Source organism: Narcine bancroftii, chromosome 3 (genome assembly GCF_036971445.1).
Source record: "Narcine bancroftii isolate sNarBan1 chromosome 3, sNarBan1.hap1, whole genome shotgun sequence".
NCBI lineage: Eukaryota > Metazoa > Chordata > Chondrichthyes > Torpediniformes > Narcinidae > Narcine > Narcine bancroftii.
Window position 1 is genome coordinate 56,342,417 of NC_091471.1, and position 17,893 is coordinate 56,360,309.

The following is a 17,893-nucleotide window of genomic DNA, read 5'->3' on the forward strand; positions in this document are numbered from 1 at the left end:
AAACAACATTTATTTTCCATTTTGTTAGCAGCTCATAAATAAGAATAAAGTAATAGGGCAATTTTAAAATTATGTGAGAAGTTGGAGATCTAAATTTGCATTTGTATCACATTTAGTGTTCGCAGCAGAATTTAAATGGACTCACATGTCTGGATCCTCTATTACTTATATCAAACACCTCTGCTTAATCATTAGCTTATTAGAGGATTATGAGCTTTCTGGATTTTCTCAGGCCGACTGGGAAGTAAATTCCTTGAGTTACTTGTTCACGGATGGATTACCTCAATAATAGTCAGCCACGTATCTCATGCAAAATTTTCTTAAGGTTAAGGTAAATGAGAAGAAAATATAATCCATTTCATGCCTCTTCATTGAGTAATCTGACTTTTGGAGATGATAAGTGAATAGCTATTAGCTCTGGGAGGTGCCTGGTACAAGTATTAGCTTAGACCCTGTCATAACTCCACATTTTGAATGACAGATGGTCTTTGTTAATAATAACATCCCAGCATTCTGTTACCATGTGGCAATCTCATTCCAGTTATTAGGAAAACATTACATTTGTGGAACTCTAATGTATGATACATGGAAAAGGAGTCAATTAAAGCATCCAAGCATAAATGGTGCCATTGCCAGAGCTGCTCTAACAGAACCACTGCTGCTGGTGTGGACCCGGGAGAGCGGAAATGGTAGATACAGCACTGATCTGAAGCATTCAAACACTCAATCCTAATTGCAGCAGCTCTGAACAGGCATTAAATAGCCTATTAGAGGAACCGATGGCATTCAGTGGGTTCAGTGTCCAAGATGGCAGCCCCTGAGCTTGGCAGCGGCCAACAAGTGGCTGCAGACTCCAGGGAGCAGTGGCTCAGTACGGGCACCAATAATTGGGTGAACCCACTCGGTTGAGAAAGAGAAGCATGGGAGATGACCCTATTTGACAGTGACCATGGCACAGACCAGTGAGGGGCTCAGCAACTGAAGGACCCATACAGGCTTTGGGCAACCTGCAGTTGGGGAACGCACCCTGGGCTCCTGGAGACTTGTATTGGAGCTGGGAAGAGGGTGCTGAGGGCAAGAAGGCCTTCGGGGGCTAAAGGCTTCCTGATTATATGAGAGGCTTTGATATAGAGCTCAGATTGACAATGAATTAAACAGGAGTCTGTGTGGCTGCCGAGGCTGTGGGAGTGCTTGAAGCGAATCTACGGACACTCGGTGACTTTGTAGGGACTTTTCTTCTCTTTCTCTCATAATTTAAGGGATGTCTGGTGACATTAAATGTGACTCTTTGTCTGCTTTAAGGTAGGCAGAGAACAATTTGTGTAATATTACATGTTCTGTATTATTATATGTCAATAAAGGAATCTTATGTAATGCCTTTCTGTAATCGAACAGTTTAATTTAATACAGTTGATTTCATTTGAGTGGTTCCTGATAAATAGGCAATTCTGTTAAAGAAAAAAAAAATCATGAGAATCAACTTCATGAGTACTTTTTTAAACATACACTAATTTGTACTTTTTAGTTCAGCTTAATTCTGGATTTTCACACTTTTGTGATCAAACTCACAGAACAGATTTTGTTGTGACTGGCGTTTTTTTTTTCTTCGATGAAGTGAAATGATGCGTTGACTTGAGTTACCATGAGGTATATTTTGGAGGAAAAAAAAAACAAATTGACCAACTAACCATATGTCCATTAGTTCTGGAGATCAAACTTGACACATTTTTATTGTGAAATGACTAGAATCAAAGCCATACTTTTGAATGAATTCTTTTAACTGCAGGAACCTTTTGAACAAAAGCAGAAACTGAGGTGCTCCCTAAAAATCATAATTTAATCATGATGATTTTTTGCAGGGAATAATCTTCTTTCTTATCACCAATCCCAATTTCAACAGTCTCTGTATCCATGTTAATATTGTCTGATTTCCCCCACCAAATTTATTTTACATTTCCATTCACTTATGCACTAAAGTACCAAGCATCTCAACTATTCTTGGGAATTCCTACCTGGAATCTTCCTGGTTTGCTTTTTAGCTGGAAGGCCCTGTTACCTTGTCCAGATTAAACTTCAGATAGTATAGATGCATGTTGAGTGATAGTTTGGTTACAAAATTGGCTGGGCATAGAAGAGAGATGGTCACAGTTATTTTGGCTAAGCCTATGACCCGTGGACCAGTATATATAGATGACTTAGATGAAAAAGTAGATGGTGGGTTCATACATTTTAGTACATTTGCAATTATCAACCTTTTTTGAATGGCGTCACAGGCTTGAGAGCCTGTTAGGCCAGTCGTGTTCCTGCTATGTTCTTGCAATGTCATTTTGGAAAAGAAACAACAAATGGTTGAACGATGGGTGAACATTAAGGACATCAGCATCAAAAAAACTCATAGCTTTAATTTAATTTTGCACATAGAGTCATAGAGGTGTGCAGCATGGAAATAGACCCTTTGGCCCAAAGCATCTTTGCTGACCAATTTCCCCATTTGAGTTAGTCCCATTTGCCTTCATTTGGCCTGAAGCTTAGATCTGCAGGAATAAAAATGTCAGCTTCTCTCACATTTCATTTGTTTCATTTTAAAATACTGAACAGACTTTTGTGTGTTAATTTCCTTATCCAGAATATTTTATTACATAATCTCTACACATCCAAAATGTAAAGAAAAATCTCACTTGCTTTACCATGGTTAAAAATGTCAAATTATAAGAAATTTTCAGCAAAAGAAGACGAAAATGTAATAGTTCAGCACATTACAACAACAAGAATATGAATGTATTGATGTCAGTGGCTATGCCCTAAAAGGCCTGGCTCTCAAGGTCACAAATTATGAACTGAACATCTGATTCAGGAGGAGTTCTCTCTCATGGTAATGGACACAGTGCTGCAAAAGCTCAAAAGTCCTTCTTGAAATGCGACACTCCAAGAACTGCACCACTAACCTCATATGCAGTCATGCTGTCGTCCTGGAGGCCTAGTAACGAAACATCTTGCCTGTTAGCAACAAAATTTTGTGGACGCAACATAATAAACATTAAACAATCCTTCTGTCTGAAAGATAACTAAAGACATCAAAAACTGCCACCCAGCCTGAAAGGCCCTGAATGAACCAGTGCAATAATCCATTTATTAACACAGACAGCAGTGGTGTTGTGGGAACAGAGTCAGTGTAAGACATCTGGTTTCAAAATGGTGGATTCTGCACATAACACTCTTCTAGTTGCACCACTGAGGTCCATTTTAGAAACACTGGCATTAAAGTGTCATTACACACTTCGCTGGAAATCACAGCCTGTCTACATCACTTGCACTCTTCTCAACAGGGTAACTGGTAAACATAAATTGAAACTCTGTACCCTCACAATGGATGCTATATTAGTACTAAATCTACCCTTATGCTACTCAAGGGCGAGTGCTCTTCAGCCAAAATTTGCAGTCCAGCTCTCAATTTTCACAGTCCAGAAAAGGAATAAAAACAATTTTTCATTGCATTAATATATTATCTGATTTGATTTTAATTTACAGATAGCAGCGTGAAACTAAGCTGTAATTTCAAACACAATCCATATCAGAAAAAAATGAGCAAATTAAATCCTTCCATTGATTGTAGAAACATTACAGCAATAATAACTGTCCAGAATTCTCTGCATATGTTAATTCCTACTGACCTATTACCATGTGAAACATTATGCTGCTAAGTGATTTTACAAACCACTTTTAATTACTTAATGTGCAGCCATTAACTACTTTTAAAATAATAAATTGGCCAGTAAATTAAAGCCCTCTGCTTTTATGTTGGAGGTCAGTTTGAATGGGCCACATTAACAATGCAAGTTTTGATTTTTGTTGCCTGGAACCCTGACAGCTTTTCAAGAAGGAAATTAGAGTGTGTGGCTGCAACAGCAATTTCTGCTCTATGTTGAATGTTCTGCTTGCAAATCACAAGGAAGCAGAGCAATAATTGAAGATAGAACACAATTCAATTCCCTTTCTACAACTCCTTGTCTGCAGAAAGCAAAGACTAAGCACTATGGAATAATTCTGAATAAAAAGAAACAATAGAGATTATTTTTATTTTGAAACCATTTAACCATGCTACCTACAATTTTTTTCAATGTGCTTTATTCCTTTGCCACGGGGGACAATAATAATGGGTAAGATTTTTTTTATCCCAGAGAATACTTGTCAGTGTATTAGGATTAAAGGATTATGTGGCTGTGTGATTATCTCCATACTCTACGCTTCCCCTCTCAGCCAAGACAAAAATATGCTTTGTTTCGCCAAAGGAATGAAGGTAGAAAGAAAAATAAAAGAGAACAAAATGAAGAAATAATATTTGTACGCTGTCTTTCACTTTCTTTCATAATATCCCAAGGCACTTCAAATCCAATAAATGATTTTAGAGTGCAGAGTGCTGTTACTCTGTTCTCAAGCTTATTTGACAAGGTTCGTGTAGATGAGTTTGGACATTACAGAGCCTATTCATCATCACATAAGTTATTTCCAAATTAGCAAGGAATGCAAGTCAATTAATTGAACTATATTGGATCAAAAATGAACATGCTCTGTAATGACCAAACTCATCCACATGAACCTTGTGGAAGATTGCATTGTGTGCTTGTCTCCAAGACGTGTTTCTCCAACCGATTGATTTTCCACCAACCAGCCTGATATTGCTATGATGGCTTCCTCTTCAATTGTTGGTTTTTGTCCTCCTCAGTTGGTTGAAGCCATATCATACCTCTTTGAGTGTAATAAAAGAAGTGAAAAGGCTGCAGACAATGTAAATCTGAAATAAAATCAGAAAATCCTGGAAACATTGTGTCAGAAATTAGATTATATAATTGTAGAGCTCGTCGAAAGAATCAAAGACTTGTTGATCCAAACCAAGGCTTTTATTGGCAAAAGACAGGAGCACTTCACAGGTACCCGACCAGTCCGGAATGATCCGACCTGACTATGGACAAAACCCTTTAAGGCCCAGACAATAGGCATGGCTTAGCTCTCAGCCAATTGCTGTAAGCACAGTCTAGATACAGTAACTATATACACTATGTACATTGGTGATAGATCTGTACTTCTTTTCTTTGGCTTGGCTTCGCGGACGAAGATTTATGGAGGGGGTAAATGTCCACATCAGCTGGAGGCTCGTTTGTGGCTGACAAGTTCGATGCAGGACAGGCAGACACGGTTGCAGCGGTTGGAGGGGAAAATTGGTTGGTTGGGGTTGGGTGTTGGGTTTTTCCTCCTTTGCCTTTTGTCAGTGAGGTGGGCTCTGCGGTCTTCTTCAAAGGAGGTTGCTGCCCGCCAAACTGTGAGGCGCCAAGATGCACGGTTTGAGGTGATATCAGCCCACTGGCAGTGGTCAATGTGGCAGGCACCAAGAGATTTCTTTAGGCAGTCCTTGTACCTTTTCTTTGGTGCACCTCTGTCACGGTGGCCAGTGGAGAGCTTGCCATATAACACAATTTTGGGAAGGCGATGGTCCTCCATTCTGGAGACGTGACCCACCCAGCGCAGCTGGATCTTCAGCAGTGTGGACTTGATGCTGTCGACCTCTGCCATCTTGAGTACTTCGACGTTAGGGATGAAAGCGCTCCAATGAATGTTGAAAATGGAGTGGAGACAACGCTGGTGGAAGTGTTCTAGGAGCCGTAGGTGATGCCGGTAGAGGACCCATGATTCGAAGCCGAACAGGAGTGTGGGTATAACAACGGCTCTGTATACGCTAATCTTTGTGAGGTTTTTCAGTTGGTTCTTTTCCAGACTCTTTTGTGTAGTCTTACAAAGGCGCTATTTGCCTTGGCGAGTCTGTTGTCTATCTCGTTGTCGATCCTTGCATCTGATGAAATGGTGCAGCCGAGATAGGTAAATTGGTTGACCGTTTTGAGTTTTGTGTGCCCAATGGAGTTGTGGGGGGGCTGGTAGTCATGGTGGGGAGCTGGCTGATGGAGGACCTCAGTTTTCTTCAGGCTGACTTCCAGGCCAAACATTTTGGCAGTTTCCGCAAAACAGGACGTCAAGCGCTGAAGAGCTGGCTCTGAATGGGCAACTAAAGCAGCATCGTCTGCAAAGAGTAGTTCACGGACAAGTTTCTCTTGTATCTTGGTGTGAGCTTGCAGGCGCCTCAGATTGAAGAGACTGCCATCCGTGCGGTACCGGATGTAAACAGCGTCTTTATTGTTGAGGTCGCAATAATATATATACAAAGTCAATGATTTCAGGCTTGGTGATCTGTATCCAGAGAAAAATGCATTTGAACTAAGACAAAATGTTAACAGGCAATGTGGCAACACACAGAAATTAAATGGAAATAAGATAGTAAGGGCCCAGAAATTCTTCAGTCATTTTTTCATTTAAATTCTTACAACTTGAAACATTATTTACACCTACAATACACAAAACTGGTTAAAAAAAAGCATGTTTTAACTCATCTGTAAAATTGCTGTGGCTTTTTCAATGTGCATGGCCATGTCCACCACAGACCATACAGAAAATATGAAGCTACCATCAAGGAATGCAAGACATTCACATAGAATTTGTTCCATCAGCATGGATTCAGGAAGGGTAGGTCCTGTTCGACACATTTACTAGACTGAATAGTATGTTGTATCATTGTATTTTCTGAAGGGATCAACAAGGTGGCACATCTGAATTAAAGGCTTCTCTGTAAGATCTGCCAATGGCGAATCTGTTTGCCTTACAGCAGGCAAAAGCAATTTCATGTAATATGACACTTTTTATTATATGACAATAATTTGAATCTTGAAGATAAGGATGAATTAAGGAAAAAATTACACACTGAAATGCTGGAGGAACTCAGCTGGTCTTTCAGCATCCATTGGATACAAAGATATATTGCCAACATTTTGGGCCTGAACCACAAGTAAATCTAAAAGAATGCTACAGATGCATTGTGGAGAGTAAGGGATTTCTTAAAGTTGTATTTGGGTGGAAAATAAAAGTTTGAGAACTACTGATCTTCTAGATGCAGTACAATATTGGTAAATATGAGGTCATTCACTTTGGTCACAAAAAAAAAGTAGATCATATTATTTCACTTTAATGGTGAAAGATTGCAGCATGCTGATGTGCAGAGAGACTTGGGAGTGCTGGTGCATGAATTGCAAAAGGTTGGTTTACAGGTACAACAGGTATTCAAGAAGACAAATAGAAAGTTTGTCTTCATTGCTAGAGAGATTAAATTTAAGAGCAGGGAGATTCTGTTGCAACTGTACAGGATATGGTTAAGCTGTGCCTGAATACCATGTGCCATTCTGATCTACTTAGAAAGTAACTGACTTTGGAGGTAGGACAGAGGAGGTTCGCTAGGTTAATTCCAGAGATGAGGGGGTTAGCCTATCAGGAGAGATAGTGTCTCCTTGAACCATAGAACATTACAGCACAGTAAACAGACTTTCAGCCCTTCTAGTCTGTCATAAAGTATTATTCTGCCTAGTCCCACTGACCTGCAATAAGCCAATAGCAGTCCATATTCCTCCAATCCAAATGGTTCTTTAATGTGAACATTCAGCCAGCTCTCACCACTTCAGCTGGCAGCTCATTCCACCCTCCCACCACTCTTTGTGTGAAGAAGCTCCCCCTCGTGTTCTCCTTAATTCTCCTTTCATCCTTAACCCACGTGCTTTGGTTTGTATCTCATCTAACTATAGTCGAAAAAGCATACTTGTAATTACTATATCTATACCTCTCAAGATTTTTAAAAATATCTCTATCAAATCTCTCCTCATACTTTTATACTTCAGGGAAGAAATTGCTCACCTGTTTAACCTTTCCCTGTAACTCAGTTCCTGAAGTCTTTGCAACATTTTAGTAAATCTCTGCACTCTTATTGATATCTTTCCTGTAGTTAGGTGACCACACCTATAATTAGGTGAGTCTAGACACCTGGAATGAGACTCACTAGAATTCAGAAGAATGAGAGTGGTCTTATATAAACATTAAACTTTATGAAAGGAATAGATAAGGTAGAGCCAGGAACATTGTTTCCACTGGCAGGTGAGACTAGAGCACACATGTCAAACTGAGGCCCGCGGGCCAAATTTGGCCCGTGATATAATTATATTTGGCCCGCAAGATCATATCAAATATGTATTAGAGCTGGCCCGCTGGCCGCCGCGCCAGTATAGCACATGCACAGCTAATACTACAAATCCCAGAATACTTTGCAAATGCGTTGGCGCCGGCCCGTCAGCCTGCTAATCGCCCCCACCTCCTCTCTTTACTCTCATTAGCATCTGCGACCTGTCGCCCGACTCACATGTAATAAACCCCTTACGAAAAATGGCCAAACGAAAGACAGAAAACAGGACCTTTCAAGACAGGTGGGAGGCAGACTATATGTTCATCATTTTAAAAGACAAACCTGTTTGTCATTGAAGCAAGTTGTTTTTTTTTGACTTGTTGACTTGTGAAAAAAAAACATTTAAAAGGAGCTTAAAGACTATAGAGAAATATTATTCATTGAATATTTTATTTCTCATTTGTTAATGCTTCTTGTGGAAAGAGTTTAACCAAAATTATTATTAAACATTTATTTTAATAAGAAAAAGTTTAGCATTACATATGTTGAAAGAAGAGAAAACATGCAGATGTTGTTGAAAATTTTCAATAAATATTTAGTTTGGCCCACGACTTAGTCCAAGTTTTTAATTTTGGCCCTCTGTGAACTTGAGTTTGACACCCCTGAACTAGAGCAAAGTGACAAAACCTCAGATTTGAAGAGTAGATTTAGGAGGGAGGTGAGGAAGACTACTTTTTCCAAAGAATAGTGAATGTGGAATTCTCTGCCCAAGGAAGCAGTGGAGGTTACCTTTTTAAATATATTTAAGACAGAATTAGATCATGTTGGCATGGTAGAAGAATGAAGGATCACAAGGAAAAGGCAACTAGGTGAAGTTGAATCCACAGTCAGATCAGTCATAATCTCAACAGGCCAGATATCCTATTCCTGTTCCTAATTAGGTTCTAATTTGTGGACTCCACTGGAGAAAAGGAATTTGAATTTACGTGATTAAGGAATATTTAAGTAAACTAAAGTGTAGACACAATTATGATACAAAAAGATACAGCACTCTTTAGTAACATCAGTTGTGTGATAAGTATTGGTCAGGATGTCTTGTGAAATGATCCAGCTGTTCTTCATATAGTACTATGGAATCTTTCCTGTGCTTTTCAAAGGTGAATTACTCTCTTATATAGAATGGTTTTAGTTGTATGCAGCGACATAGTACAAGCTAATTCAGTGGATTCAGCCTTCTTCTTTGCCCTGTTATTTGTGGTCTACCATGTGTACTGCGGCTCTGGTAGTCACTGAAGAGTGGCCTCTCCAGGGCACAGGTCAGGGTAGATTTGCTATGGAGATCTGTCTGAAGCCCATGCAGTTGGACCCCACCCCCCCACCCCCGATGCTAATGACAGATCCAAAGGAATAATAAAAGTCGATAGTTTGGTTCCAGCAACATCACAGGAGTTGCTGAGCCAGTGGTGAGTACAGCAGTCAGTCAACTTCAAGATTCTGACTCTGGATTTTTCCTCATGGTTTACTCCCAATGCCTTTCCCATGAGCGGGTAAAGCTATAAGGCAGCAGAGGTTTGAAATCAGAGATTTCCTCTCCATGGTTAACGAGCCCCATCTGCCCAGATCAACTGGTTTCAAGGTGCCAGTGGCCCACCTTCACCCATTCTTCTGTCAGTGAGAAAAGCTCCACAGGGCATAAGAACTATGCCACACGTGAAGGCCAGGAGTTGGACTTGGTTGTCAGATGCTGTTTGAGTCACACTCCATGAAGAGCATTTGTGCAGCAATGGGAGCTCGTCCCCACTACCACACTTTGGATATGACAACCTAACCTTTGGAGCCATGGACAACCAGCACTGACCACAATATGAATAAGGAAGAAATTTATTGCTTTCATATCTGATAGCATAAGGTAAATTATCATCCAGTCACAAAGGCGGAAACTGAAGAAACATTGATATTTGGCAGCTGTGTGTTTCACTTTGGCATGGCCTACACAGTAAATAGTAGGACCTGGAGAGTATTGTAGAACTGAGAGATATGGTTCCATGAAAGTGGCAATACCGATAAGAAAGGTGGTATAGAAATCGTTTAGTACATTGTCTTCATCAACAGGCCATTGAGTGCAGGACAAGGGACATCTGTCCAAGACACTGGTGAGACCATACTTAATGTATTGTTTGCAGCCCTGGTTACCCTGCTGTAGTAAAGGGAGCAGAGAAACAAATAAATGAGGAATCGGGCAACAATGGGGATAAAGTGGAAAAATAATGAGGTGATGAAATGCAAAAAAAAACAACAGAAAGGGGAAGAGAGATTAGTGAAGAGAACAGAGTAAATGAAGAGAACAAGTAGAAAAAAATGTTCTTGGGGAAGCGAGAAAATGAGAATAAAGGAAGAAATAGGAGAAGATTAAGGGTTTACTCAGATGATGCATCAAAATCTAACTTCTCTTTTTTTCAATAAACAATATTAAGTTGGAGCAATGGTTCTCAACCTTTTTCTTTCCACTCACATACCTCTTTAAGTAATCCCAATGCCATTGGTACTCTGTGATCAGTAAGGGATTGCTTAAGTTGGTGTGTGAGTGGGGAAAAAAGGTTGAGAATCATTGCATTAGACCCAATTGTTACTGAAATATTTTGCTTGATAAAAATTGTAATTGGCCCTTTTCCTTTCGAGTTTTGAAACCGTGCACATAACAAGTCAATTACGTCTGATTAAAACAGTGGTTTTCAAACTTTTTCTTTACACCCACATACCATGTTAAGCAATCCCTTACTAATCACAGAGTACCCATGGCATAGGGAATACTTAAATAATATGTGAGTGGAAAGAAAAAGTTTGAGAACCATTGAGTTAAAGGAATTCAACAGGTCAGGCAGCATCTGTGGGTAGAAATGGTCAATCAACATTTCAGATCTGGACCTTTTTCTGAAAGTGTTAGGTTTAGGGTGATCTTAAATATATTAAGAAGCAAAGAAAATGAAGTGGGGAGGGGAGAAGAAACTGAGATGGGCTAAGAAGTGATAGGGTACTGGACAAAAGGGAGAAATGGTGAGAGGGGTAGAGCCAAGACCTTTGAGCAGGAGGAAGACAGAACAGACATTTCTCTTTATCGTTCCCTCCCTCTCCTCGTAGACTCCAACTCTTCCACAATATGTCCAATAATCACTTCTTCATTCTTCCTCAGCTTTTTTTCAGGCTCCGTGCCAAAACTTTATCTTTCCTCTTTTAATACTCGTTATCATCCTGTCCCATAGAAACATAGAAACATGGAAAATAGATGTATGCATAGGTCATTTGGCCCTTCAAGCCTACACCACCATTAATTCTGATCATGGCTGATGATCTACTCAGTACTCAGTACCTGCCTTCTCCCCATACCCCCGATCCCCTTAGCCACAAGGGCCAAATCTAACTCCATCTTAAATATAGATAAGGAATCGGCTTCAAACATTTCCTGCGCAAAGAATTCCACAGATTCACCACTCTCTGAGAGTGAAAAAAAATGATAATCTCAGTCCTAAAAGACTTCCCCCTATCCTTAAACTGTGACCCCTGGTTTTGCTCTTCCCCGACATCTGGAACAATCTTCTTGCATCTAGCCTGTCCAGTCCCTTAAGTAGACCTCACAGGGTGTCTTGATTGAAATATCGACTGACTATTTCTGCCCCTGGATGTTGTCCAATACACTGAGTTCCTCCAGCATCTCCTTGTTTGCTCAAAATTCCAGCAACCGTAGCAATTGGGGTTTCTCTTTTTCAGTAATCTGTCGGCTTGCCACATTTATCAAATCTTTTGAACATGAGAAATTTTGATTACTGAAACCTGTAATAGAATAAATTACAAATCACATGCAGGTGTTTCTACCAGAATTAATAAACAGGAGCAAAAAAAAATATAAAAATAAGCAGAGCATACATTCAAAACTTATTTTGCTTTGCTTATGTCATTAAATCAAATTCTGCCTTCAGTAGAAAAAGGAGTATGCAATTTGAGATGGTAAATGTTGTTACATTAATCTTGTTACCACGGGCAGAAGATTACAAGATGTTAAAGTTATTCTTGATTGTTGCAGCTTAGCATCCACAAGGACAAAACGAAGCTTACATTGTTCCAATTTTGACAACAGTGTGACAGAGCATTATCAAAGTTGGTTTTTCATCTCAATATACATTTTGCATTTATCAACTCTATTGGTAGGTTTTAAAATTGCCTATATTGTGAAGTATGGGTGGTGATATGAATATATAACTGCCGATGGGTAGCTGGCCCATCCCCCACTGGTGACTCACTCCATGGTAACTCCTCCCCTTGTGACCCTGATTTCAGTTGAGCACATGGAATTGGGCCAACTGCAAGTCTAAAGTATAATAAGTATTCCTCACTCTACGGCTTTGGAACTATTGACAGAGCCTATCAGTCTGTTAGAAAATAAATATGTAAAATATTTTGGTTAAATATAAGGATTGTTAGTTTTGTTTGATATTATTTAAGTCAACTCAAATCACCTTTATTTATTGTTCATAATATACTTGCATGGTAAAAATTAGATAACATTTCTCCAGGACCATGGAGCATATTTACATAAATATAAGTTAGAATAGAAGTTAAACACATTAAAATATTAAGACTTATCCAGTCCACAGTAGCCTATCCCCAAATATTCTGGGAGTTCAGATGTCTGATGCCTTGGGGGAAAAACCTCTTGCCCAATCTGGACATAAGGGCCTGAGTGCTGTAGTAACTCCTACCAGATGGCAGATGGGAGAACAGTTTACATGAGGGGTGTGTGGAGCCCTTCACAATGTTTATTGCCTCTCACCTGCATTGAGTGTTGTAAATAGCATTGGTAGTAGGAAGAGAGTTCCCACTGATCTTTTCTGCTGACTTCACTATCCTCTGCAGGGTCTTATTGTCCAAGGAGATGCAGCTTCCAAACCAGACAGTGACACAGTTGCACAGGATGCTCTCAATCCATCCTCTGAAGAATGTAGTGAGGATGGAGGGTGGGAAATTAAATTTCCTCAGCCTTTGCAGGAAGTAGAGGCACTGCTTGGTTTTCTTGGCTATGAACCTTTTGTTAAGGGACCAAGTGCACTCTAAGGAACTTGATACTCTGGATGACCTCAATGGTGGAGCCATCAATGGTCAGCAGAGCATGGTTCCCCCAGTAATCATCTATTTTTAAAAAATGTTCAGATATAAGTTGTTGGATGTACACTAGTCCATTAGCAAATGCATCTCATCTCTATTCACTGACTCATCGTTTTTACTGTTCAGGCCCACCAAGGTTATGTTATTAACAAACTTGATGATGTGGATTGAGCTGTGTTTTGCTGCACAGTCATGGGTCAGCAGAGTGAAGAGTAGTGGACTCAGCACACAGTCCGAGGGGGGGAGGTTTGGGTTTGTGCTCAATGTGATGGTCTTGGAGATGCTGTTACCGATCCAGACTGCCTGAGGTCTTCCTGACAGAAAGTCAAGAATCCAATTGCAGAGGGAGGTGTTTAGACCCAGTAGGCTCAACGTCCTTATCAGATACTGTGTATGAATGTGTTGAATGCTGAGCTGAAGTCAATAAAGAGTATTCAAACATACAAGTCCTTGTTTTCCAGGTTGTTGAGGGCTCCACCTCCACCTCCACGCTAACCATCAACACAAGGGCACCCCTAGGCTCTGTGTGTTGTCCTCAACTCTATTCCTTAGACACCTAGAACTGTATCGCCAAGTTCATCTCCAACTCAATCTTCAAATTTGCTGATGACACTATCATCGATGGCCAAATAACTAGAAATTATGAGTCAAAATTCAGGATGGAGATTAAGAATCTGGTTAGATGGTGCCAAGACAACAATCTTTCTCTCAATATCACCAAGACTAAAGAGCTCATTGTTGATTTTAGGAAGGGAAGGATGGAGGTGGGAAGGGTCAAGATTTCAATTTCCTGGGTCAATATTTCAGGGTAAATATTCCAGCACATGGAGGAAATCATAAAGTCCTCTACTTTCTAAAAGATCTGAGATTTGGCATATAATTGGACATTTTATCAAACTTCTACAGATGTACTGTGGAAAGTATACAGATTGGCTGCATCACAGGTTGGTTTGATAATTCAAGTGGTCACAAGTGCAGAAGGATGTAGAATGTATCAAACATTGCCAGAACCATCAGAGGCTCCAAACTCTCATCAATTGGAGGCTTGTATATGAGGCAGGCAACATCATAATAGATTCCTATCACCATAGCCAAAAGTGCTTCTCTCTGCTAGCTTCAGGCCTGACACCTGAACCTGCCCTTTTAAAATCTAATCATGGACTGTTCCAACAGGACAAAAAAACTGTCTGCATGACTGGATCACTTTATTTGCACTAGGATTTCTCTGAAAACCTATCTAGTTATTCTAGTTATTCCATCTATCTATCTTTTGCACTTACTGACTCGTTTAATTCAATTGAGTTTAACATTAGGTTTTTTTTAACAAATGCCTGTTCAGCTGCAGCAAGCAAGAATTTCAGTACATTTGCACATTATATCTAAATATGACAGTAAACTCATTATAATTATCATTAATACACTACCCTTTTTGACATGACTATTATGTCGCAGACCAGCAGCAATAGAAATTCACCGAGACTGTTATTATTTTTCTTTTAAAAAATATATTTATTAATAACTACTAATATAACAACTTAGCTAAACTTAACCCCAATTATGCACAGATATGTGTGTGTGTATGTGTGTGTGTGTGTGTGTGTGTGTGTGAGTGTGTGTGTGTGTGTGTGAGTGTGTGTGTGTGCGTGTGTGTGTGTGTGTGTGTGTGTGTGTGTGTGTGTGTGTGTGTGTGTGTGTGTGTGTTTCTATCTGTCTGTCTGTGTATGTGAGATACCCAAACCATTACAGCTTAGCCACAATTCTGGAAAGTCATTCCAAATTTCAGTCTTAGAACTCCATAGTTGAAATGCAGACTTTTAAAACTGATGCTCAGGTATAATCACAAAGGAGGTGGGAGAGAGTGCTGAAAACTCATAAATCCTTGTTGAGTGTCTTGTTGAGAAATCTCTTTTCGGATGAATGGTTGTCACAACTCCCCTTTTCCTTGCATGGGGGAGATGAAATTAGTGATTTCTATGATGCTTTCAAAACCCAGAAATGGGTCAGTCGAAATGACCATTACTTTGGTCACAATCCAATGCAGCAATTCTTCTGCTTTCAAACCCCAGATACAGGTCAAGGAAAGTGAATTTTCCTTTGGTCATGGTGGTTCAATAGTTCCCCTGGCAGGGAGAATCAGCTGAATTGCCCATTTTGTATTGAGTCACTCCACCTTCATGTTCATCAGATGGCTGGTGGTCAATAATGAAAGCCTGTTTCTTTAAGTGTCCCACTCACTTGACTCTCTGTAAATGTCCCACTCACACTACTCTTTCACCACCTGTTTTCCTAGATAAACAACCATTTTTCTTTCTCTTCCTCTAGAGCATCAACTTTGGTTATAGTTTGTACCTGATGGTGCCATCCAGTCTCATTGCAACTGTGAATATTTGCAGCCTGTATTCACCCTTAAAGTGACAGTCACACTAAATTAAACGGGAGCTCAAATATACAACAGACCAAGGAGCAGACCATCCAGACTGCTCCAGTAATCAACAAGATCATGGTTGATATTTTTGTACCTTTTTGCTGCATTAACGCCATATTTTGTGACTCCTTAGGCATCTGATAATCTATTTAAAAAAAACAGTACATCTATTATATGATCCTGCATCACCCTAATGGGTGGTAAATTCTAAAGACTCATGACCCTCTGATTCTGAATGGCCAATCACCTCATTTTGTGACTTTACTTCCTCATTCAAGACATCTCAGCAAGGCAGTTGGCTGTGTTCAAGGGTATGAATACCATTGTGTTTTTTCTCTCCTTAGCACAAGAGCACTAACATTCGATCATACTATTTTAGGTCAAAGTGATATTTTGTGTGTAACAGTTCTCCAAGAAACTGGGAAACAGGAAAAATTAGTTAATAGATCTTGAGTTAATGGAATTGAGTTATTGGATCTGAGTTAGTAAGTTAGTAATTTGAAAGGAAACAACATTGTACAATGCCTCAATGGTGAAAAAATATATATGAAAAATATTTTTTGGTATATTAGGTTATCGCTGGGAAGGCTTATGTTTATTGACTTGGGAGATGATGATGAGATAATTTTTGAACCAGTAGGGGAGGAATTTCGAGAGTAATATTGTGTAACCCTGAAGCAGGGTAACATGTTTACAGTTTCGCTCACAACATTACTCTAGTTAAGCCACTATTTTACAAATTTGTTATATGTAAATTACATGACCTTTCCTGGTTGACGCTTCTCTCACTGGCCAGCTCGTGACTCCTCCCCTTTTCTCCCTATAAAGGCTGTCATGCCACAAGTCTGTCCCCAGTTCAAGTCCGGGTCAGTGTGAGCGACCAACACAGGGATACTGCCCATCTCTTGCAAATAAAAGCCTTCAGTTTCGATAACTTCAGTCTTTGTGCAATTGATTGTGCATCAATCACCAAGAGCAAGAAACTTATTGCCAATTTTACAAGGGAGTGGCTGAGAGACTACACACCTATCAGCATTGGAGGGACTGAGATGGAGCATGTTAGTACCTTCAAGTTCCTGGAGGTTCTAGAGCCAATCACATAGAGGCAACTTTGAAGAAGGCACACTAAAGCTGACTTTCTCCTCAATTTGACATGTTGTCAAATACACTATAAAACTTCTGCAGGTGCAATGTGGAAAGAATACTGATTGGTTGCATCATAGATTGATTTGTGTGTAACCAAGAATGCAGAAAATTGCTGAAAGAAGCAAATATAGCTGGCTCTGACTTCCCATTCATTGGATTCATCTAAGTAAGGCACTGCATCAATAGGGCAGCCAAATCATAAAGGACTCGCATCACTCTGATCACTTCTTCTCACTGTTACCGTCAAGGTACATGTCGGTGAAGACCATCACCTCTATGTTAAAGAACAGTTTCTTACCAATGTCTATCAGGCTTTTGAATCACCCCTTACAAGTATAATAATAAATTACTTTGAAACTTAAAAAAGGCCTGCATGAACTATTGCAATGATATATTTTTTTTATTTGCACTATGGTAACTATCTTTTCTATTTATTATTCCATAGGATAGAAATAGACCCACATGTATAGCTCATCCACACTGCACAACATGCCCACTTGCTTTAGTCTCACTCCATATTTTATTTAAAGCAAGCTAACATACCTGCCTCCACTACTTTGTCTGACAGCTTGTTCCATATGGCCACCATCCTCTAATGGAAGAACTGAACCCTCTCATCCCTTCCCAATCCCAACCTTCTCATCTTATAATTCCCCGATGATGGATTTCAATAAGTTCCCCTTTCAAATTCTTATGCTTTAAATATGTTTTTTGATGTCACAATCATTCAAATGCTGCTTAGATACTAGTGGTTAAATCCAATCTGGGTGACCAGGTCATTGTTAAGTAAATACTACTTGAGGACAGGTTCAATAGCACTTTTCATCGCTATGTTGACTGATGGGTAATGTAGGCATTAAAATGTGTTTTATGGTTGCATTTGTCTTAATGTAGTTTTGTTGACATATTTCATATCTTCTGGCAACAGCCATTCTGAAGGTTATAGAATGCTTACCAGAGTCGGATAAGTTCTTCAGTTAGATTTTATTTGTTTTATGAAAATGCAGACATTAGAAGAGTTCTGACAACTTTTAGTGAACGTTTAATCATTTGTTTAATAGTCTAATCGCTGTTTTAGTACGGTATAACCAAGGTTTCTCATGATGTAATAATATAGC

At 39.6% G+C, this 17,893-nt stretch overlaps 1 long non-coding RNA gene across 1 annotated transcript; it reads right to left on the reverse strand.

The window, feature by feature from the left end:
- Positions 1-1,409: 1,409 nt before the first annotated feature.
- Positions 1,410-17,450, reverse strand: LOC138756113 (uncharacterized). The gene is made up of 3 exons (XR_011352760.1): positions 17,319-17,450; positions 2,013-2,121; positions 1,410-1,448 (listed from the first exon to the last, which is right to left on the reverse strand). It is a non-coding gene; the product is annotated as an uncharacterized lncRNA (long non-coding RNA).
- Positions 17,451-17,893: the final 443 nt, after the last annotated feature.